This window comes from Cygnus atratus, chromosome 2 (genome assembly GCF_013377495.2).
Source record: "Cygnus atratus isolate AKBS03 ecotype Queensland, Australia chromosome 2, CAtr_DNAZoo_HiC_assembly, whole genome shotgun sequence".
NCBI lineage: Eukaryota > Metazoa > Chordata > Aves > Anseriformes > Anatidae > Cygnus > Cygnus atratus.
Window position 1 is genome coordinate 49,263,710 of NC_066363.1, and position 23,947 is coordinate 49,287,656.

Sequence of the window (23,947 nt, forward strand, 5' to 3'; positions counted from 1 at the left end):
TTCTACTTAAAAGTATCTAATTCAAAGAGATCCTAGATGTGTCGCATAGCACCTATTCCAGGTGGGCTCCTTGTGGTATGATTTGGAGTTGAATGCTGAAGTGCGTAAGTGTAGATCAAGTGTACAGACAGATACATGTAACAGACTATTAAATTGGAGCATGGCTAGAGCAGCACCACATGGTAATAGGACACTCTTCTGTAAACTGTGTCACCAAGTATCACCTTTTAAGAATGTCTTTTTTGTTGTTGTTTTACTACATTTTTAACAAAAACAAAGTATCCAAATACTTGCATTTCATCTACCTAGCAGTAGTAGAGACTATAGACTTTAAGGCCAGGTTGGATGGAGCTTTGAGCAACCTGGTTTATTGGAAGTTGTCCCTGCCCATGGCAGGGGGCTTGGAATTAGGTGATCTTTAAGGTTCCTTCCAACCCAAACAATTCCATGCTCTATGTTCTACCCTATAGGAAGCACAGCACAGAACATCAAAGATGAAATAATTCCTTTTACCACCCAAAGAAGAGCTAAGAATATTGAAGATTATTAGATAATTAAAAATACAGAAAATTAAATGTTATTAGATACCCTTGCTCATAGATTATCTGATTGTGCACAGGAAAACAAGCAAACAACAACAACAAAAAAGTTAATTCAAGATTATTAACTTCCACAGCCATAAAAAAAGAGTTTAGTCTTTAACAAGTCTATAAACAAACCAAGAAAAAAAAATATTTTGTTATGGAACACCCATATATAATATGGGTTAATACATAGTGTGGATAGGAACATGAAGCTTAATTTTGCTTTGTTTAAACAGTTTCTCTCAAGTAGTCTAGGATTTACTTTTATGCATTAACAAGATGATTTTTCAGAGTGTTCATTAATATACATTTAAAACATCCTTTTTTAAAGGAAGACAATATTAGCTAGAATACATATAAAAGTTTAAAAGCTGTCATTTAAAAATGGGACTAGTCATCTGAAATTTGTAGTTTAATCTCAGAGCATAACCATGTTCACTATCACTTTGCAACTATTATGATATACCTCAAAAGAGAAGGAAGGAAGGAAGGAAGGAAGGAAGGAAGGAAGGAAGGATAGAAAGAAAGAGAGAGAGAGAGAATGAGAGAATGAGAGAAAGAAAGAGAAAGAGAGAAAGAAAGAGAGAGAAAGAGAGAGAAAGAGAGAGAGAAAGAGAGAAAGAGAGAGAAAGAAAAAGAAGGAAAGAAGGAAAGAAGGAAAGAAGGAAAGAAGGAAAAGAAGGAAAAGAAAAGAAAGAAAGAAAGAAAGAAAGAAAGAAAGAAAGAAAGAAAGAAAGAAAGAAAGAAAGAGAGAAAGAAAAAGGGAGACACCAAAGGAACCAAAAAAATTAAATGACATTCTAATTTGAACAGAAGCTGGAATGGTGCTCCAGTGTTCTTTAGCTGAATCATGTGTTATCATTCTTCATTTTCCTACATGGTTTATTTATATTGATCAACTGCTTAGGAAAAGCTTTTTAAAAAAAAATAAAAAAATAAAAAAAATGATTTGATTACATGCTGTTACCATGTAATCAAATCAATTGTCATTGTTATCTGTTACTAACATTTTTAATAACAAATGCTGTCATGGTTACAGAAGTGATTTTTTTAATAGAAAAAAAGGAAAAAGTCATTTTGTGTACCACCACCTAGACACTGTCTACTTTCAGTGACTGTGGCATGTTCATGTATGTCCACCTCATCAATTAGAAACAAATAACCCAGAAAGGATGTACTCTTAGCATCTAAGTAAATAATGGAGATGGATAAATGAAAGTTACTAAATCAAGATGAAATAAATTTCTAAAGCTGCGTCAGCTGTGATCTTATGCCCAAGGAAAACAAAATTGATCACCTGGTCACAACTCAAGGTCAAAGGTTTGAAACAGAGACTGCTGAGACTTAGGTAAATGACATGTTTAAAATAATAGGATAAGAGAAATTTTAATCTAGAAGGAAACAAAAGCAAGGAATATGTGTATACAGGGCAGTGTGATATTGAGAATTATGCAGACTTTTTGCTTGGTATTTTAAGTTAAGGAAAACCAGTAAGAAACAATCAGTCAGAAAAGCATACTCTATGGCAGTCTGTTTATCTGTCTCATAAATACGTAATACCCAACCCTGTTTGTGAGGATATTAATGACATCACAGAAAAAGTTTATATACGGCATGGCTTGCAAATCAGAGCCACAGAAGCAGTGTTTTCCAAGGACTCTTCCATTGGAGAAATTATTTTATTTAGGGCAAGGTTCATTTGATCGGGTATCAGTGTAGTCCAATAAAAAACTAACATTGCTTTTGGACTATGGCAAAATAGGCAAAATAAGACTTATTTCCAGAAGAAAGCAGGGAGCTTGAGATAAACAATCTTTTCCTCAGGATTAACTAAGAATTATACTTCTGAATCAAGTTTTGATTACATTGTGATCAAATAGCAGTGCAAATTCTAGATGAATTTCTGATAGAAATGAGGTTGTCAGTGGTCTAAACTAACAATAGATCATTCCATTCAGCTAAAGAGATATCAATATAATTATTATTTTTTTATTTTTTTTTTAGTCCAGATAAAGCATAGTTGCTGTGTGGTTTTTTTGTTGTTTATTTTTAAGTGCTATCACTTTTCAGACTAAGATATTTACTGTATCACCTCCACTAGCAATAAAACATCTCTGTTATATTTCAAAGATTCATCATCCAACCAAGCTAGGATTCTCTATTTTCTCTAAAATTTTGGTCTCCCACATGACAGTAAGTCCCATCTCCAGGTTCACCATTTATTAAATATTTTAGCCAGAAAGAAACATTAAGAAGGCCTACAGACTAGGAACACAATTTAAAACCTCTAAGAAAGAAAATATCTTATTAATTCATTAAGTCAAACTGCTTGTATCTACACTTGTATGACTAGAATTATGGTTCATTAACTTCATTTCTTTATATGAGTTAATTAGCTCAGAGGAGGCCAGAAATTAATTACCAGCTTATATAGTTTGTGCAGAATGGCATTCTGTTTATTTAGTTTCTCCTATTAACTTTTAATCTCTTCAAACAATAAAAGAGGTAATTAGTATTTTATAAACAAAAATGAATGCAACAAAGGCAAATAATTTGCCAAATAGTGAGATTCCTGTGTAGAACCTGATAGTTGTGTGGTTCAAGTTACAGACCTTTTCACTGTTAAGTATAAGCAAAAGGAGATTGAAAATGTAGGTAGTCTCAAGGCAAGGTCATACAATCCATCATTAAAGAAGAGCTACCTACTAATACCTCACATAGCAGAAAAACTAGCCTTAAAAAGTTTCCAGTTGTTTGAAAATAATTGCCCATGTATTCAACTACAGTAACAGTTGTAGCTAGCTTTGCTAAGGTGAACAGGATGATACAAAACAGGGACACATAATGAAGCATATTTCATTCAAATAAATAAATAACCACAATAAAATACACTATACGATTGTGATACTATCAAAAAGTTACATGTTGCCACCGTGTCCCATGTTTAACCAGAGTGTGTTTCAACAATTAATATAATCTATTATTCTGTTCAGCAACCTGTAAGATACAACCTAGAATGTTCATAAAATATATTGATCTTTAGTTTTTTTTTGTTTGTTTGTTTGTTTTGCAATTTTGTTAAATACATGGTAAATGTATAAAGATACAGAGCAGTGTAAATATTTATCACCATATTTTTTGGTTATATGACTAAACAAATGCAAATATGTGTCAAGCACGTTACCAAGGAAATATTTCAGGAAGTTCTTAACGAGTGTTTTTTATTTTTATTGGGACTATTTATTCAATTCCCTGCATCTGCAAAACCAACTTTATCCAACTCTACAAAACCCAAAGAGAGTCATAAAAGCCCTCTTTAAAAAATCTAAAACCAACATGAATTTAAAGTCTGTATCTTGAGACATTCATGACTAAAAGAATGCTGTGGGTCACATTGAGGGGTAAGGTCCTGTCCTTCCCACTGGTATCTATTTAAAGTTCCAGTCAAAGCCTTCTGTATCTGATACTGCAAGGCTGAGAATTGCTAATAATTTCACATTCAGAAAAGCTGCCAATAATGTTATAATCTTACCCTGCCTTAGTCTTTGGCTGTGTGGAATTTGTGGAAGCAAAAAGATAAAATATTGTGGGGTTGTTTATTTAAAAAGACATTGTTTGAGGCCTTTTAAAGAGCAAGGTGAGTCTCAAAAGATATTGACTGCAGAACATCGACCAGATGCTTCAGGTGGAGAGACAAAAAACATTGTTATGATATGGTTCTATAATTCATCATTTATAAAATAAAATTCCCTACATACAGAAAAATCAGAGAGGTGGTTTTGAGAGGGGAAGGAAAAGGTGTGTTGGCTACATTAAGTATTTACCAGTTAAACCCAGTTAAATGCTTTTTCTATTTTTATTTTTATTTTTATTTTTATTTCCTAAAGTCAAATAATATTCACTAATATATTAATAAAATGTCAGTCTTTGAATGTTGAGCACAGAAGACAAAATACCATGTCTAAAGGTGTTTTACTAATTTGATAAAACCAACATAAGAGAGTTTTGTTGGAGTTGCTCAAATCTGAAGCAAAACACAGTTCTTCCTTATGCACAGTGCGGCAAGTCTAAAGTTCTGATAAAGTCAAATGAAAAAGTCTTACTGACTAAAAAGAGACAAGGATTTCCCCCAGTGAAATCCTGCATTTTACTTCAGAGTTCTGTCAGACTTCTTTTTCACTTAAGCTAAAGGATAGAAGTGTCTTTTCTCTTACTGTCTCTCTTTTATCTGGTACAGTATCAGGTCAGTACATGACATAAAATGAAGTAACATTTGGAATAAATAATAGAAAATTTCTGCTATAATTAAAAAAAAAAAAACACTTCTCTGAATGATAGGAAGACAATATCTTATAAGCTTTATCCTTGCATAAGTAAGAAAAAAAAAAATCCATAGTAATTAATGCCATTTTAAAAGCTATAGCAACAAAGGAACAGACTGAATTTCTCCAACATGTTAGAAACTTTGAAAAGTAAAGGAATTAGAAAGGATTTCAAGGCATTCAGTGACTCCTGAAGCTGACTGTATCAATGCTTCATCACTAAAACAAAATATTCCACATTATCTGTTTGGTGTACACAACAGTTTCCTTTGGAATTATTTAAATCATCATAGTTAATTTTAGCCTCTGACTATAGAATACAATTTAACTTTCTCCAGCTGCCTTATATTTTATTCTGCTTTTGTCTTAAAATCCTCTTGATGTGAAACAGCTGCCATCTTCAACCTGATTAACAGATAGGCATGGGTTCTTTATTGCCAGCATTAGCTTTACGGCACAAATCACAGGGCTTCAAAAGGCTGAGGAAACGATCGGACTGCTCACAACTATTACAAACGATTTCAAGCAATTCACCACTCCTAACTGGTGCTGCCTTTGCATATGATTTTCTCAGATGATTCCTGAATATTCTGACATGTTGTGTCAAGTTGATTTCTGTAGTTCTGATGAGGAGCAAAACAAAAGCTCTAATCTGAACGTAGTCCTGGACAACAGGATATGTATACTATATATACATTTTTTATTTTCCTCTCTTATTTCAATCTACAGATGCCATTATCATGCATGTTTGGGGGTGAAAAGAAGGAACGTGGTGTCTTTTTAATTTTGATATTATTTTTTTTCTTCTAATATTAAAACGATATTGCCCATATAGAGAAAAGGAAATAAAGAAATCTGATGTAGAAGCCTGGGGTCTTCTGCATGTTTGTATAAATATTTTTGCACCATTAAATACAAGTCAGAAATTTTTGCAGAAGTTCTTTTGTCAGTTCAACATTTTCCACTATTGTCATATTTCATGATTTTTTTTCTCACTGTTCATTACATTTTTTTCTGAGTTTTTATCTATTCACAGGCTAATCATTTGTCTACTGATAACAGTTGTCTACTTATAATAATTTCTTATAATTTCTGAGAAACAGGAAATGTCTCAGCCCTTCCTCACCCTCATCTCCCTCTATGACCCGGAATCTTTTTTCTTTCAGTCTAATCCAGAAAATCCTTCCAGTCCCACCATCCCCCACAAATATTCTACAATCAAGTCCTCTCTGGTCTTTACTGCATTAAAGAACAGTTTTAAAACTTAGTACTTAACCTGCACTTTACTTACTAATCTCTGTCTCCAGTTTCAGGTACAGCTATCACCTATGCATATGTCACTACTGTATTTTGAGTACTCAGAATCTCCCCCTGTTCAAAAGAGTCTCACTGTCACCTGTATATATAGCTAAGTATTCAGCGTAGTTTTCCTCATCTAAAAAGAATTATTTCCTCTGTCAGGCTCTTTATCTGAACACTTCCACTGAATAACCCATACATTACTTATCTCCTTTCATTATAACTTAGCGTGCTTAAAACTCTAATGTGCCTGACCAGCTTGGCCTCCCTTACTTACTTCTGTGCCTTCATTCTTCCATGAAGCATTCACAGAGGCTAATCTCAAACACTGAGGCATCTTCCACTTCCTAGCTAGCTTTAGATGAACATCTTGGCTCATTTTTCCTCTTTTTCTCTAGGCACTTTGCACGGCTGGAGTTTCTCTTTTTTTTTTTCTTTTCCTACATTTGCCCAGTTATTTTGTAAATTACCTCCACTTTCAATGGATAACACCTATTTGCATATTTCTCCCAATCCCAATGGCCCCATATCTCTGCTTCCCTTCCTTCTGCCACAAAAATTTTGACCCCTGCCTTCTCTTTCACCCTCTGCACAGAATCCTTTCTGAAACAAACACACTTCTCTTTGGCCAGAGATAGCTGCATTTCAGACATTTTCTTCAACTGCAAATGTCTTCTGTTCATAGGAATTTCTTTTGTAGTCAGCCTCCAGTTCTTCTTTGAAAACCAGTTTGTTTTGCTCTGCAAGGCTGCTGAATGACAGCTTCCCTCACGTGTGACACTGACTTACGTTTTGCTTTGCTGAACTACTGGAAAAAATTATTTGACAAACCCATGATAAATGTCCATATACTATGGATATGCAAAGATGTTTCAGTCACTTGTCACCATATGAAGACTCACACTGTGCATTATACAAGTCTTCTTCTGTGTTCCTCTTCAGTATGAATTCAATGCAACATATATGATTCTATCTCCTTTTTTTCCCCCATGGTTCATCTTTTTTTTTTTTTTTTTTTCCTACTACTGAATATCCTTGTGCATTTTCATCATCCCTTCCAAACTTGCATGATGATACTTTGCTGCTGCTTCTGCACTAACTATTTAGCCAAATTCCTCAGACTCACTGACTGGTCCTTTTTCAAATACAGCAGTAACCAAATCTTTAATCAGTACACTACAGCTGAGTTCTGCATGCTTTTTGCTTACTATTTCCTATCCTATATATCTCTCCTAATGTTCTGTTCCTATCATTTTTCACTGTAATCTTCTATAGCTTTGTTCATTTTTGTAACTCTTTTGTAGGATATTTGTATGAATGATAAGTTGTAAAATTACAGTGTGATCTACTGAGCTATTAAAGAATGACATAAGTCATCTTCCTTGCTACCATGAAATCTGGTGATGCATTTTGGACATTTCTGTGACCAGAAGCCTTCTCATCTTGATGGGTATGAAGTTAACCTTTATCATTTATGCATTCCCTTATTGATTTATCAACCCAACTCTGGGACCTTTGAAAAGGAACGTAAATATATAATATTAGATATGAAGCTTTCAAGATCACAGGCAGCCCTACCGAAACATTTTTGAAGACCATGATTTACTTTCAAAATCTGATCTGTATGACTGGGTCTGTCTCCTTCCTCTTTGACAGATTTTTACAATGACCTGTAATTTTAACATAGGCTATTCTTACAAGTCCTTCTTTCGTTCATAGTCTTCAATGAAAAACATATTTCACGAGGCCATCAGACCTTTGCTGTATAGCAGCAGAGGAATTTTTTTTGCAATTTCTATAAAATACACTGTCTTTCATGTAAAATTTCTTACACCATCTTTAGCTCACAGGAATGTTTCTGCAATTATTTTAAATAAAGCCATATTTGCAGTGGCTTTTTTCTTCTGTTTTAAATCCCTCTTAAAAATTTCTTCACCATAAATCCACAAAGTAAATGAAAGGATGTTAATCCAGCCCATCCCTTCTGCTTACATTGAACCATTTCTTTTACTTTTTTTTTTTGTCTCATCTTTTATTATTACATGCAAACATCCTTGTGACATTCATATAGCCATGGTGGCATACATCATGGCACCATACCTGTGAGAAGAAATGATCATTTTTCCTCCCCCTTCATGTTCTTACTACTGACCAAGGTTATTCTCTTTATCATGTGCAGATTTTATTGAGTGATGCCAAGTGAGATGAATAGAAGCAAATAATGACAGTGCCGCAGTGATGAAATGAGAGACAGAGGTCGTCTAGGTTTTATACTGAACAAATTGAGTCACATCCACTTCTCATCCATTATTTAGGGGTGATTGGGCAGGCTTGGCTTCTATAGATTTGATAATCATTCAGATGTCCATATTAAATATGTAACATAAATTTCTCATTTGGCTGTCGATGACTTGTCACTGCAAAACAACAATGCATAAAAAGGGCTATAATGTATGGATTCTCAGAAATATTTGACATAAATAAATATGTAAAAGGAAGATAATAAAATCTGTTTCTGTCTGCCTGCCAGCTAGCCTTCATGTCAGACTGGACAGCCCCATCTAATACTGTGATTTTATGCAGCTGTATCCTATGAATATTGGCCTGCACACTAGAGATTAAAGCACAGCAGATGTTTCTCTGCAGGCTAACAAATATATCACCCCTGATAACGAATGACAAATGTTGTTCCATATTGTGTCAGACAAAACCAGGGCTCTTGTAAAACAAGTGTTACAGCTGGAATAGGATATTTTAACACAGTTACCTAAGGAGTAGACAAACAGACAGTTGCCTGCTCAAAAGGTAGCAGAATCCTAACCTGCTGAGATGCTGGCATTGCAGTAATCAAGTGGTGGAGTTCAGAAAAAGAGGAAAAAAACAAACAATCCCTCCTGATAATGATATGAAATATTCACAACTTCCTCTAAATTTTTGTTAGATTTTTGTGTGTGATCTTGTCATGGATAGTTTATAAGTATCCACCGCTGTTTCCTGGTCACAGTGGCACAGTAGAGAGTGTTTTGGTGTGGAGAAATGATGCATGAGGGTTGGAGACACACAGAAAGTCTAAATGATGAGCCTATTTGTTTTATTATACTGCAATCTCATGATATCCCAATGGCTTCCAAGAGGTGGAAAGATAAATGTTAGCAGAGAAGGAAGGACAAAAATAGCCCGAGTGTTATGAAATATTACACTGTGGCTAATTAGTACACTACCTTGTTATTTATTACCATTTTATTTGGGTCATTTTTTCCCCCTTTGCACATGTTAGAGGTAAGTTAATGTGTGGTCAGCAGCATGCCTGAGCAGTATGTCTTGTCAGCATGGAGGTAAAAGTAAGTTCTTCCTCTTATTTGTCTGTTAATTCAGTATCCTTTATCTATTTTCTTGTGAAAATAAACCCTATAGCCTTTACAGGAGACAAGGTTCTTGAAAACTCAGCAAGTAAGGAAGGTGTGATCATATTTTGATGCTCACAATATGTGAACATTTCAGCTGCTGTACATTCTGAATGTATGACATTAAAATATTTTCCTTAGCTTTCAAGTTGTCATTTGTCCACTGAACTGAGTACTAAAACAAGTATTGTTTAGTGCTGACAGAGACAATTGAGGAAAAAGGCAATACAGCAACATGGCAACTTTCAATCACTTCCTGACTTGCTAATGAACTTCTTTTTATTTTTTTTTCTAACAGAGACTTTGCTTTTGAGCTATGGTGTTTTCCCCAAGCCATTTTATACAATGAGACCATAACAGTTGTTTGTCTGATAAAGCACGTACTATTTAGAACACAGATGTTTGATTATTATTTATTTCTCTCTGAAGCCCGCTAATTCAGTCCCAAATGATCTTTTTTTTTCCTTTTGCTTAAATTTAATTTGGAATGTATGTTGTTGGTAAGTGACAGATAGTTTAATTATTAATAGGATCCCGCAATGCAATGCACCATAGTTTTAAAGTCATCTGGGGCCAAAGCAACACTACTTCCTTCCTTCCTTATGCTTCTGGGATTCCTGGAAGAATACAAAGGTAATTACAAAACTCATGACAAATCTGTATATATTATGTCCTTTCCTCAACATTTGTGCTTGCCTATGGTTTTACAAAGCACCATTCTTACTATGAAATGGTAATGAATCAGGAGAGACTTCTGGTATGGTTGCTTCCTTGGGAGAATGGGCTATCTGGGGAGCAAGAAGAGGGGGAGAGTGGAGGAACAGAGAAAAAGGAGGAGGGGTTTGTGTTGCTGAATACTGGCAGAGTAGAACATGATGATGAGACAAAGGTGGACACACTCTGAGTCCTGGTGAAGGAGAGTGACCCTGTGGGATCTGGTCACTGTCAACAAACAGGCTTAAGATTTGAATTTGAAAAGAGGACTGGGGAAATATCAGGGGAAAAAAAAAACGGAGGTAGAAGCTACTGAAATAAATACAATTTTTTCATTCTTGACATAAGAAAACCCTGGAGAGGTATTTAACTGTATTGATGGATTACGCCTTCTAAGGTATTGAATGTCTTTCCTAATAATTTTCTTATACTCAGGATATTTAATATTTCAAGGGAAGCTGTGTATGAATAAAATTGATGGTGAGTGAAGTGTTGCACAGATTCTACTGCATAACATGCTGCAAAGACTGGAAAGCTGCAAATTTGCTCACACTGCAACCCAAGATTAGATATAGGTCTAATCCTGGACTATGTACTTGGACATTGGAACAGAGGTTCTCTCCAAATCTGTTTTGGAACCTGATGGCTCACAAAGCTTTCAAAGGAAGGAACAGGGATACACATGGACTATATTTCCAACTTCAGACTTGACTATAAAAGATGTGAATTAAAACAAACATTCAAGTAATTGTAAGCAAGTTTGGAAACTTACAAAATGAAAGGTCTACAGGACATGTAGAGGTAGGTATCATTTCACTGATCTAAGTGAGATTTTAGATGGATGCTTGATAGGCTGTAAAGGTGAGGTAAATGCCCACAGCTGGGGCGTTAAAGACGAAAGGTGGAAGTTATTTGGGGAAATTTTATGAACATGGCTCATATACAGTAGTATAAAGATGAAAGGACATGCAAATCTCAAGAGAACCACAGTTTAATCCAAGGAAAATCGGGTAAACTATGTAGACCAAATTTCTTGCTTAGATAATCTTTATTTTAAACCCTTGCCATGAACATGTTAAGGTACAAGACACCAAACCAAGGAAGAAAAATAAAATCCTTATTAAACATTCACTGCTGCAATGAAGAAAGCACAGTCTTTTCATAACTCTTCATGCCTGGCCCACCACATTAACACAAAATTCAATCAATTTACATCAAGGAATGAGGCCCATGCCAGAATTTTTAAATGTGCCGGTGTTTGCAAGTATGGATGATGTGAATGCTGCAGAGAGATATGTCAAGGCCTATCTCTGAAAGAGCATGTATTCATGGGAAGTGATCTGTGATTTTCATCAAATAAATACAGGTTCTAGATTGATTTTTTTTTTTTTAAACTTAGGGACAAAGTACTTTCAGTGAAAAAGTATATATATATTATTTAGTATGTACTGGCTGAAAAGGCTACATTTAATCAGCAAATATGGTATAAAAATCTACTCTACAATGTTTTAACTGGTAAAACATTAACAAACAAAACTTTTAAATTTTTGACTAATGTGCATGGAAGGATGGTAAAATCCATCCTTGCAGTGAGGTGGCAGTAGAAGAGTACAAGGAAAGTGCTAGTAACAATTTCTTGGTTTTTACCTCTTTCATCTTCTAGTCCTTCCAAGCCATCTAGTCATTTTACACTACTACTGGTCTACCAGTGAAATATCTGACAAACTAGCTCTGAACAACTGCAGTTGATCAAAGAAGAAAATATTAATGTAGGTGAAGTTTTGGTCATCCTTCTGTCCTTAGACATAAGAAGATAAAACTTAGACAAAATCCACTCAAACTATATGAAAGAAATTTGAAATATCTAAAAAAAAAAAAAAGTTTACGAAACTTCCCATAAAATAGCTAAACAGCTTGCCTCCTAATGACACCTATGAAACTTCCTAAATTCCTTCGGAAAATGGGATTTGCAATCCCCAACCTCACAATGGTTCTAAAAATTTCACTTACATGTCACTATTCTTTCAGAAGAAAAATACTGGAAAACAATAGCCAAATAGAAATCAGTTAAATTAATGAAGATTGAGAATTAAAATTGCCATAAAGTGATGAGCTTATTATTTACATTCTTTTACTTATTTATTTTTAAACAAAGTCCAGTCATCTCAAAAAGACAGATACATTGGATAAACTAACAAGTTTTGCATCTTCATGTGCTTTGATTCTGATGATGATGATGATAATAATAATAATAATAATAATAATAATAATATAACCACAGTATATGATGGGAAATTTTACTGTGACCTTTCCAAGGTCACAAAACATGGTATCAGGTAAAACACAAGGATAGTTATAGATCAATTTGTATGTGTGGCTGAATGAAAGTATTCAGAATAACATTTTACTTGAAAGTGAATACATATTTAAGCTTTAAATATTTAAAATAAGAAATAATATTAATAATAAAATACTACAATAAGAATAATAAAATTGCAGTTACCGATAAACATAACTAACTGACCATAAGAGCACCAGTTCATAACTGAAAACCAGGGAAAGCAGAGGAAAGTGCAAAACTCAAAAAAAAAAAAACAAAAAAAAAACAGTAAAACCAATAACAAACAATGGTCCCTTCCAAGTCAAACCCTTTTATGGTTTTATGGGCCCATCCTCTTTAATATCTTTGTTGACAATTTTGATGAGGGAATTGAGTGCAACCTCAGTAAGTTTGCAGATGACACCAAGTTGGGGAGAAGTATCAATCTGCCGGAGGGTAGGAAGGCTCTGCAGAGGGACCTGGACAAGATGGGTTGATGGGCAGAGGCCAATGGGATGAGGTTCAACATGGCTAAGTGCTGGGTCCTGCACTTTGGTTACAACAACTCCATGCAATGCTTCAGGCTTGGAGCAGAGTGGCTGGAAAGCTGTGCAGAGGAGAGGGATCTAGAGGTGTTGGTTGATGCTCATCTGAACATGAGCCGGCAGTGTGCGCAGGTGGCCAAGGCCAATGGCATCCTGGCTTGTATCAGGAATAGTGTAACCAGCAGGACCAGGGAGGTGATTGTCCATCTGTACTCAGCTCCAGTGAGGCCACACTGTGCTCAGTTTTGGACCCCTCAGTACAAGAAGGGCATCGAGGCCCTGGAACGTGTCCAGAAAAGGGCTACAAAGCTGGTGGAGGGTCCGGAATACAAGTCCTGTGAGGAGCAGCTGAGGGAACTGGGGTTGTTTAGTCTGGAGAAGAGGAGGCTCGGGGGAGACTATATTGGTCTCTCCAAGTACCTGAAAGGAAGTTGTGGGAAGCTGGGGTCAGCCTCTTCTTGCAGATAACTAGTGATAGGACTGGAGGGAATGGCCTCGAGTTGTGCCAGGGGAGGTTTAGGTTGGAAATGAGGAGACATTTCTTCTCAGAAAGAGTAGTGAGGCATTGGAACAGGTTGCCCGGGGAGGTGGTGGAGGACGGTGGTCCTTGGGGGTGTTTAAGGAAAGGCTGGATATCGTGCTTAGGGACATGGTTTAGTGGGTGATATTGGTGGTAGGGGAATGGTTGGACTAGATGATCTTGGAGGTCTTTTCCAACCTTAATTATTCTATGATTCTATGACACTGTGAACATCCTCCTACCCCACCCTCCCCCCACCCAAAAAAAAGGACGACAATAAAAAAGACAAAAAATACCAAACCTCAGGGGTGATATTAGATTGTTTCTAACCCTAAGGACAAATATTTCAAAATCCTATGGCTTTCATTCTTCCAGCACTATACCATGAGATTCTACTTCAAAGTTTCAGTGTTTTACTGTGGGAACAAATGAACTCAGATCAGACAAAACTATTGAGTTGATTCATGGGAGAAATCACGCAAAATCATAGATTTCTAAGTATAAGCAAGAGCTGAGAATTCTTTCTGAGACCCTTGCCTCTCTTTTACATTTTGCTATTCTTCTACGGAGCTTCTAATATCAGTATTTCTTGGAGATTGGCCCAGGGAGGGAAAACCCTCAAACAACAACAACAACAAAAACTGTAAAACTGTCTGAATTTCATGCCAAGAAGCATCCCAAGTTCCCATTTCCAATCAGTGGTACAAACTCCTTTGACTGCTCTAGGGCTTTGACCCAATATTCTCACAAAGGATTGTTTCAAAGGAGTAGAAGGTGCAATGGTCTGTCTACAAAATTCCTTATGATCCCACTACGGAGTCCTTTTTCTTCAGAATGCTTCTGCCTCAACATTCTCACCTGGGATTGCTCACTGTCTGCCTAGTACATAATCAGCAGAAAGACAGGTATATTGCTATCAGTCTCCAGCAATATCTGGGAAGAAGGCCTGATTTCATTTGTAGAGCTTCTTTGCATTGAAGCATTTTTTTCCACCTTGAAAGAAACCCACAGCATGCAATATTCAGTTGGGAGGGATCCCAAAGATTAAAAAAAAAAAAATTGTACTAGATGGGGCCAAATTCTTTCCCATTATATAATAAATGCTATCCCACCCCCCTGAATTTAGCGTGAATGCACACCATGTTCACTGTCACATGAGAGATGGATAATTGCAATTGCTACTAAAAAACACACTAATCCATAGGGAAGTCTGTGTAGAAAATACAGGAAAGTGGCTGAGCTTTATTTTGGAATATTTACTTGTGCCCAATGGCTGCAATTGGAATGATGAGACTTGGGAAGTTATTATTCCTACGGGAAATTCAGATACTCTTTTTCTTAGCTCAAAAGCTGCTTCAACATGATCATACCTGTAAGGTAACCCTTCCCTCCCACTTAAAGGTTTCATCTCTAACTTTTATGAATAGAGAACTTTATCATCTAGTTATAATTAATTTATATGCTTGGATACCCGGTAAGAGCTCTTCACTACAACAGCAAAATGTATATGCAATTTAATATAAATATACATAAATCACTGACAAAGAACGCTTTTTTCTTCATAAGAGACAAAACAGGACTGGTGGGAATGAAGAGCCACTCTGTAGCAATAACATTAGATTCTCTGAAATGGAAACAATTAACAATGAAACACATTGCCAAACTGTCAAACTGCAGTTATACAGGCATCTCTTACCCTAAAAATAAAGAACAGTGGTAATCATATTCTTTTTTTTTTTCTCATATTTTTCAGTAGTGATCACTGATATTTTTGAAAAACACAGTGTTGATTGTTGTTCTGCTTTCAGGATTGAGATTATTATATGTAGCCCTTATACCTTCTGATTAATTACATCGCTTCCTTTGTCACAGGAGACCTCTTTCCCTTAGTTCCTTTGGGCTGAGAGTAAAATTTGCAAAGGATGTAAAAGTTTCAAAGGATGTTCCTTATGTGTTTCTATGAGTTGGAAAAATCATAAAGCTCCATCTGAACTGATATCAGAGAGACTGTAATTGGACTGTCATATTTCTACATGGGATGCTTTAAACATACTAATTAAATCTGGCCCATTTTCAGTAAGTCCAACACCATCTGAATATATAGATTTTATCAAAAATAAACATCCTGACCCTAGGCATGACTTCTGGATAGGTTGGACATAATATAGTCAAGCTGTTGAGATAATCAGCATATTCGCAGTGACCACTGGTCTAAGATTTGCAGTCAGCAGCTCAACAAATGCTAAAACTAGGCTCTTAGATGTCTGCAAATCAGTTACAGGTGGCCAAAAATTCTCTTTCTTCCCGGATGGAATTAGTGTTGGAAAATAGGACAAGTTGAGGAAATCCTGTCTTTGTTCACTGTAGTTAATAGAAAGCATAATGACACAGCAGCATTTACCTTTCTAAAATCCAGAGAGCTGCTTGGCTGGGACAGCATGCTGCCAATCCCTCTCTAATTGGCTCTAGGGAGGCAAGTGATCTTTGGCTGAAGAGGCCACTGAGTGCACACAACTGATTGCTGCAGCAAAGGTAATTTTTAAAGTTATTATCCACCACCTTGGGTGGATACCTTAGATGTCATTGCACTCATTTCCGAGAAATGCTTCAACATTGAAGGGCTGAAACTGAACATGCAAACCACATTAGGGAAAATGTTAGTGTAGTAAAATAAACTTTTTGTTCCTATTAGAGACCAAAATGGCTATTGAAAGACTTTGAAACATTATCTGAGAGAAAGGACTTTTTCTTGTCTATAAAGGAGGCAATAAAACTCTTAATGCTCAAAATGAATAAATATGAATGTCAACAAGTAAATATTGAACAGTTAAAAAATAAAACAACAACAACAAAGAAAAAAAAAAAACATTTAAAAAACACCATACAAGCAAACAACAACAACAAACAGACAACCTAAACGTTCCAGTCATATCACTTCCTCCAGCTGGAAAGTAATCAACACAAACACTGCTTTACTGTCACTCTGTCTAAAAGTAATTGATGTACAGTAAACACAACTGAGTTTAGTCAAAGATGAAGAAAAAACAAATTTACACACAAACTCTAGAAATTTGCTAGAAGCTCATATTCAATCCTTAATGTTCCACTACTTAGCATCCCTATTCTGCTACCCCACCTAAATTAAGATGGACACTATATTTCTACCTTCCTTTTTCAGTCAAAGAATCTTGGCACAACCAGCACAAACAAACTTTGCTAACAGCTTTAAACTTGGAAGGCCCGCTTTTTAAATATTTGCCGCTACATAATTGAAACAGCTGTTTTAATGAGATACCTACTGTCATCATTTTACCCTGGCTGAGCTGGGTGACAACAAAGCAGTAATAACGAATTCAATAATAATTAACTCGGGTCATCTGCTCATCTGTCATGGCTCATCAGCTTTAGGGAGAAAAATCCCAGTGAACTTCTCTCTTTTGTGAGCTTTCCAAAACTCTGCAATAAAATGCTTAGAGAGGACTCTAGGTAGCCCTTCAAAAGTTCTAAGCAAACTGGTAAGTAGGTTAATTAAATTTTATGCATGTTTAAATGCTAATGATTACATTCCTAACATTACAGCGTAATCTGTTATGGAATGATGTCATGCAAGCAGTGGTTTTTAGTACCTAACACATTTCCATCCTGATGTGGAGTAGCTTTGGATCATTTATCGGAGGGCAGGAAGTTGACAGTGGTGGTTTGAAGCCAGGTTTTACATTTAGATCCTCTCCCTGTCTGTTGAATGTTAAGCAGGGAAGTTAAAGAAAGCTACTGATTTTATGCCTAGTACTGCATCACAGAGGGTGATCCAACATACCCAAGGTGAGTTTTCTTAGCTGCACAGTAAATAAATAAATATAGCAGGAATTCTGTGGAAATCTATAAGGATGGCATTCCTCCCAAATTACTCTTCCCCCAAAAGAAAAATATTTTGAGATTCACCCCAAGGTAGGTTCTTTTCATGATTGTTTTTTCCCCTTCTCCATAAAAAGATTATTTTTCAGGTATTAAAAAGTTAAAGATTCTCTTCCCTGAGAAAACAAAGTACATCGTTTCTTTTTATTATTATTATTTTTTTTTTCCCTGTAAAATAATTTGAAGGATAAGATATGAATATCTGATGTATTTGAACATGGATTCTTTCCCTTTTATGTGAGGAAAAAAGATGATACTTGCTGCTATGATAGGTTGTTTTATTTTGTTTTGTTTTTACTTAATCTGTTTCAATTCATGAACTTTCCTTTAAAAAAAAAAAAAGAAAAAAAAAGAGTCGCTGTAAGCTTTTGAGCTCATTTCAGTTTCAGTGAAACTGAAACCATGCTTATTAAATGCTAAGAAGTAGGTGGTGATTGGTTTATAGATAATCCCTACTTGTATATTATTATAATTTTTAAATACCCTTCAAAAATTTCCAATGACACCAACATATGTCTTGTTATGTTTGGTGATTTTACAGCCAATTCTTTTCTGTAGAAAGGGTTGTTTTGTGTATGGAGATCAGGTATACCATCAGCATCCTTTCAACACACTGGATGAAATCTCAGAAAGGCTTTTACTGATGCAGTATAACAGTCAAGATTATTTAACAGGTTATTAGTACAGGTATCACTGATGCATATGTCATCTAAGCAGAGATCTAAAATTTCTGAGATGTTTGAATTCGTGAGAAAAAGCCTTTGTTCTCACCTCACACTCTGAAAATTTTGGTATAACCTGACATAACTGATTTTTTGTTATTGAAAACTAAACTTACTTCTCAAGAATAACAACATATAATGTAGTCACCATATGAAAAATATTGTTAGGTATAATTATTAGATAAAAATGTATAATTTATCTAATATGAATAAGGGCATGTATGCCTACTGATGGAAGGAGAAGTGTTTCACAGAGGACTAAGAAATTCTATCTTGCCTGTGAATAGTTTTCCAAACTAAAAGTGGGGGAGAATAAATTTTGAAATCAAGCAATATGAATCCTTTGTTTCATAACTAAACAAAAAAGACTTATATCTGTGCTGCTCAGCATAAACATCTAAATAGACTGAAAGCATTGTAGTAGCAGATATAATGCATATTTCCAGAACAAAGGCTTTGAAAATGGACATGACGTCTCCATTTACTGGTGTGCATTCAGTACTGCTACAACAAAAATACACTGTGGATGGTAAGCAGTAAATTTGATCAATAGTGTATAGGGAAATATTAAACGCCTAGCAGTATATACTATGAAACAAAACAAAAAAAAAAAATTCAAATACTATTTGACTTCAAAAAACACTTTGAAGAACTAGAGTCCAAAAATCATGACAGTGTGTGTGTATATATATATATATATATCCTCTAAAGTGGAGTCACTGCTTATTTTAAGTAAACTATTTGCAAAAAGATTTCTTTATATTTTACATTTTTCCATATCAGCCCAGTTGATTCATGGCAGGATGGAAGAAGATTCATGACAGAATAAAAAGAAAGAAAATCCTGTCTTTTTTTTTTTCTTTTTTTTTCTTTTTCTTTTCTTTTTTTTTTTTTAAGATTACAAATATATAGATGAGAATATATGATAAATTTTCAATATTGGATGGGATTCATGGGATGAAATACTGCAGCCTTTGTAGCCATTTTTTAAAAATAAGTTTGTTGGTTTTTTTTGTTTGTTTGTTTGTTTAGGTTGAATTAAATATTTTGAAGGAAAAAAAGTTGAAATACATCTTTTTTTTTCATATATTTTGTGAGAATTTATCAGTTTCAGCAAAATCTTCTCAAGTTAAAAAGTTATATATATGCTGAAAAGTAGAGTGCTCAATGGGTGAAATCATACATCTAAAATGATACAAAATGTGCCAATTCTACTCAGTTTCACCTCTTTTGAACGGTTTGTGTAAATAACTAAATCTTCATGGGGTGGAATCATAGAATGGTTTGGGTTGGATCTTTAAGGTGACCTTAAAGATCACCTAATTCCATGTCCCTGGCAGATGGCAGGGACACTAAATCAGGTTGCTCAAAGCCCCATCCAACCTGGCTTTAAACACTTCCAGGGAGGGGGCATCCACACCTTCTCTGGGCAACATGTTCCAGTGCCTCCCACCCACTGAGTAAAGAATTTCTTCCTAATATCTAAACTGAACCTACCCTTTTTAGTTTAAAATTATTACTCTTTATCTTATCACTACACTCCCTGACAGAGTCTCCCTCCAGTTTTCTTGTAGGCACCCTTTAGGTACTGAAAGACTGCTATGAGGTCTCCCTGGAGCCTTCTCTTCTCCAGGCTGACCAACCCCAACTACCTCAGCCTGTCTTTATAGGAGAGGTGTTCCAGCCCTCTGATCATCCTTGGGGCCCTCCTCTGGACTCATTCTAGTACTTCCATGTCCTTTTTGTGCTGAGAGGAAGAATCACCGCCCTCAGCCTGCTGGCAACATTTCTTTTGATGCAGCCCAGGATATGGTTGGCTTTCTGGGCTGCAAGCGCACATTGGCAGCTCACATTAAGCTTTTCATTAAGCAACTTCCCCAGGTCCTTCCCCTCAGGGCTGCTCTCAATACATTCGCCACCTCTCCTGTATTTATGCTTGGGACTACCCTGACCCAAATTGCCCTGACCTTGCACTTGCTTTTGTTGAACTTCATAAGGTCTACACAGGCCCACCTCTCAAGCCTGTTCAGGTACCTCTGGATGGCATCCCTTCCCTCCAGCATGTAGACCACATCACACAGCTTGGTGTCATCAGCAAATTTGCTAAGGGTGCACTCAATTGTACAGTCCATGTCACCAACAAAGATGTTAAACAGCAGCAGTCCCAGTACCAACCCCTGAGGAACACTACTCAGTGATTTCCACTTGGACATGGAGCTGTTGACCGCAACTATTTGAGTTCAACCACCAGCTAATTCCTTACCCACTGAGTGGCCCACTGTCAAATCCATGTCTCTCCAATTAGAGACAAGGAGATCATGTAGGACGGTGTCAAATGCTTTGTACAAGTCCAGGAAGAAAGAACAACTCCGGAGTTCTTTGCATAGCATATGCATATTCTTTGAGGAGTCATGGGTCTTAGTCCTTATTCTAAATTGAAGGCAACCGCCACACATTTAAGGGTTTTCAACAGATGTCCTGGTTATATCATATCTTTTTCTTCTTTCCCAAACTAATTTTTGAATATTGAATGTTTTTTAGCTTGACTCTGCCACAAAATAGGATTATTTTTGGAGTCTCAAATAAATACGTAAATAAAGGATAAACACCAGAAAAAATGCTTTTCTTACTATGAAACAGGCTAAAATACTTAAAATATTTTTTGATGTTGCTGTTCATGACAAGGCTTAGTGAAGTGTGTGGGAGTTGGACAGTCTCTAGTTTAAGAGTATCTCTGTGTGCAAATGTGTATCTGTGTACTGCGTTTGCTTCTCTGCAGTTCCTAAGAAATGTGGTTTATCACCAGTCACTAATGAAATGTTTAAAACTGTGCTTCTTACCTACCTTCATTCACCTCTTTCCCCGTTATGTCAGTAAGCAAAATCTTATGTGAGGGGTCACACCTACACCTACATGACTATACCTGTGTGGTTGGATGGTTACAGGTACTTACACAGGACATGTATATAGAAGACTTCTAAAACTTGTGGAAATCACCTTTCATTTCAGAATCACAAATATTTACAAATCTCAAGCCTCACAGTCTTCAAGTCTCACTGAAGCAGATGCTAATTTTTTTAATTTTAATTTTTATTTTTTACTGAATGTGTACAAACTGATGCAGAGCTGACAATCAGTCAAACAGCTAAAATCACATAAGTCAGCAAACATCCAGGGAAAGAAACACATCATCCAGGAAAGATTCTAGGTTCTGAGACTATGTTTACCAGTTCAACAGAGATGAAATATACATTACTGGTAGAAAAGGGTAATAATCTCTTGAGTACCAACAAACCCACAGTTTTCTATAAATGACAAATTACCTTGAAGTGCTTCTTGAAGCATGTCAAGAAGAATCACTGGATGATTCTATTCTATGATTCTTCACTACCTGGTGAAGTACCTCGGGGACACCAATTGCTTTATGTGTTGTTTCAGATAAAATGAGGAATATGAAGATCCATTGTCTGAGAGTTGGGTGTGGGTCAGAGACTGGAAGAGGCACCATCCAACTGGGGTCATTGGGAGTGGACAACCAAACTAAAGAAGCATAAAAACACGTTGCGGGGCCTGACTGGAGTCTAGGCTCCATAGGAAGCTGAAACTCAAGACAAACGTGGGCGAAACTGAAAAATGTCTGTATCTAGAAGTGTGAATACCTCAGCTTCAAGTCTTGCAAACAGCTTATGTGACTCATCAGTGCTTTACACAGAGTTCTGCTGACACTTCTCAACTGATGGTGTTATTTGTACTCTCCTATTTTTTTCTTTTTTTTGATAGCTTATGGTTTTGTACTATGCTGGAGATGAGAAGATAAATAAGACCTAGAAATACTACTGTGGTGTGCTGTTATTTTTAGACTCATGTGTGTGGCCACCACAGGGGCAAACAAACCCTAGGTCTCAGGACAGACAAATGGAAACCAGAACTAATTCTTCCTCCCCTCTCTTTTTCAGTCCCCTTCCGTCCGTGTAAACAAATATAATGGTCCATATTCAGCCGTGTTTCATTGGGGTTCATTGCCAGAGGCCTTCAGTCCAACCAGATTGCTTATGGTGTAAAAGTTTTATAACTCTTGTGGTGTTTTTTTCTTTTTTCATTTCTTCTTTTTTTTTTTTTTTGGTTGCTTGCTTTTTGTTTCATTGGTTGTGTTTTTTTTGTATTGTTTTGTTATGTTTGTTAGTTTTGTTGTTTTTTTTTGCAAGTTTTATTAGACACAACCTGCTGCCAGGAATATTCCCACAAAAAAGATATACAGGTAATTCTCATGTGGATACTTCAACCCTATTTCATTTTCAAAAAAATCAGTATTATAGCTTATACATTGAAGAAAAAAAAAAAAAAAAAAGAGTATGTAACTATTGTCAAGGAATATCCACACTAATAGGAGTAGGACTTCTAGCATTCATAAAGTTATTCTGGTCCAGAAGCAATTCCAGGTAGATGAAAATTACAGTGTATAAACTGGGAATTATACCTAAGATTATTTCTGTTTGTAGTAATATTACAAAATGAAGTCCAATGTCTATATGCAAGCAACATAAAACAACAGATATTTGATGAAAAATTAATGAAATGCCAGTTAAACTGTTGTAGTAATGATTACCATGAAGATTCTTGTTCTTTCATTGCAAATGTTATATTTCTGACTTTATCTTACAGGGAATACCGTGCTCTGAGACGACTCCATGCAGCAACAGGAAGAAGAGTTGTTATTGTTGTAGAAGATGCGGATGTGTATTGATGAGCTGAAGACTGACAACTTCAATAACCTTGCACACTAGCCAAGTACTCATGAAGTCCATACTAAGAAAGAAAAACATTTTGTTTTTCTAAACATGGAATAAGAGCTTCTGACTTGATCCAATATCCCCACTGGTCTTCTAAAAACAAACAAACAAAAAAAACAAAAAAGTCATATTCTGTATGTATTCTGCATAAAATGTCTTTGTCTTCGACTAGTAGTATGCAGGTAGCACACACCTTCACTTCCTGCAACACAGTAACAACTGCAGGAATTTTAACTAGGGTGGGGGAAGGAAAAAAAATGTATATATATCAGTAGTGATGTAAATATAAGTCCTGACGTCCAGTTTAAGGCATTTCTCACATGGAAGTGTTTGATCAGATAATGTTAGAACTAAATACATCCCATTTTTTTCAAACTTCTGCATAGCTCCCATGCAGAAGTTGTGGGCAACTCCCATTTAAACAGCTCAGAGCATAAAGACAGCACTGCACAGAAATGCCCACTGCTTTCATATTCCAAAGTAACAAAAACTGGGTCTGTTTAGCCTGGAAAAAGAGAAGACTGAGGGGAGACCTCATCAATTGGTAAAATATCTGAGGGGAGGGTGTCGAGAGGATGGAGCCAGTCTCTTTTCAGTTGTGCCCAGTGAGAGGATGAGAGCCAAAGGGCACAAATTGAAACATGGGAGGTTCCATCTGAATATAATAGGGCATTTCTTTACTGTGAGGGTGACAGAGAACTGGGACAGGTTGCCCAGAGAGGTTGTGGAGTCTCCTTTTCTGGAGGTATTCAAAACCCTCCTGGATGCCATCCAGCACAATGTGCTCTAGGTGATCCTGCTCAGCAGAGGGA